Source organism: Rhinopithecus roxellana, chromosome 15 (assembly GCF_007565055.1).
Source record: "Rhinopithecus roxellana isolate Shanxi Qingling chromosome 15, ASM756505v1, whole genome shotgun sequence".
In the NCBI taxonomy this organism is placed as follows: Eukaryota; Metazoa; Chordata; class Mammalia; order Primates; family Cercopithecidae; genus Rhinopithecus; species Rhinopithecus roxellana.
The window spans coordinates 54,849,093-54,850,804 of NC_044563.1; the positions used below are offsets into that span (position 1 = coordinate 54,849,093).

A 1,712-nucleotide genomic window follows, 5' to 3' on the forward strand; every position below is an offset into this window, starting at 1 on the left:
TTAAAAATACAAGGAGGTAAATACCCAGAACACATTAAGCCCACTGATTTAAACAAAGCATTTCAAGACCGATATACAGAAAGGGAATAAAGTTGTTAATACAGGACAGCAGCACACCTCACATATTTATGTCTAAGAGATTAAATGGAAATAAATGATTGCTCAAAAACTTTAACGCTCAGTTTTCACAAACACAATCAAGTCTGTCACATTTCTGGATTTACAGCAAAATGTACAAGCTAAAAAAGTGTACATTCTTCAGTTTCTCCTATACTTTTTTTTTCCCCCTATTTTCAAAATTGTGCACTGGGTATTTTTAACATAAGCCATGTCATATGTACAGTTTAACTATGTTTCTAGAATAAACAAAATCCATAATATTTCAGTAACTCATAGTGTATTTATAAAATGAAAAGTTCTCTATCAAAATACACTTTTCACTGGGAAAAAAATAGACAAATGGATCTACACAAAGTAAACATTAACTTTGGTAGATTTCAGTGTAGTTCATAACAAGCATATTTGCCCTTATTCCCCCAGAGCTGCTCAACTACCAAGAATTTTAAATATATATGTATATATATACTTTTTTTTTTTTTGAGATGGAGCTCTCACCCTGTCGCCCAGGCTGAAGTGCAATGGCACGATTTCAGCTCACTGCAACCTCCGCCTCCTGGGTTCTACCGATTCTCCTGCCTCAGCCTCCTGAGTAGCTGGGCTTACAGGTGCCTGCCAACACACCCGGCTAATTTTTTGTATCTTCAGTAGAGATGGGGGTTTCACCATGTTGGCCAGGCTGTTCTCGAACTCCTGACCTCGTGAGCCACCTGCCTTGGCCTCCCAAAGTGCTGGGATTACAGGTGTGAGCCACGGTGCCCGGCCTTATTTTTAACTAAGATTTTATTATGTTGACATTTGTTTCTCATTCCACATCATCTTCAGCCAAGCTCTGAGCACTTACAATTCTCTAATTTTTGGGAGCTTAGTCAGAAGCATCTGGAACACTGGTGGTGGAAGAGTTTGCTGTAAGACCTGCAGTAACTGCTGAGGCTGTCCACACACAGCAATTGCATTTGTCAGATGGTCTACACCTTTCTCATATTCACCTTGAGCTAGTAACTCTTCACCAAGCTGTGTTTCTTCAGGGAAGAATTTCTGAACAGCTTCAGCATCTTTAAGGTTAGGTAAGTTGGAAAACCCAGCTCTCTGCTTGGGAAGCTTCTGTTTCTTCGCTCTCGAAGCCTATTCTTGAAGCTGGGGTCACTTCGTCTTTTGTGGTCGAAGTAGATGCAGTACCCGATGAAAAGGGCCCGGCAAACACTGGCGGCGATGGTGCTCTTCCAACCCACAGTCTTCTCTACAATGCAGACTGTGGACAGTAGCGGCAGGGACTGCGAAGGAGCGGTGAGCCACGAACCCTCAGGGCGGAGGTCGCCACTCATACCCAACGCCCGCGGGTCAGGGACTCGGAAAGCCTGAGAAAACTTTTAAAGGGCTCATGTGATTAGACCAGCCTTGCCTAGATAATCCCTATTTCTAGGTCAATTGATTGGGGAACTTAATTACATGTGCAAACCCCTTCACCACAGTACCTAGCCTGAATAACTGGAAGAAGGTATGTGGACACCAATGGCTGGGAATGTTGGTGGGTCATCTTAGAATTCCTCCCAGCCACCGGGCGCGGTGGCTCACGCCTGTAATCCCAGCACTTT

General features: G+C 43.5%; 1 pseudogene; it reads right to left on the reverse strand.

Moving 5' to 3' along the window:
- Positions 1 to 882: 882 nt before the first annotated feature.
- LOC104664317 lies at positions 883 to 1,442 on the reverse strand (annotated as a pseudogene).
- Between the last annotated feature and the right edge of the window lie 270 nt (positions 1,443 to 1,712).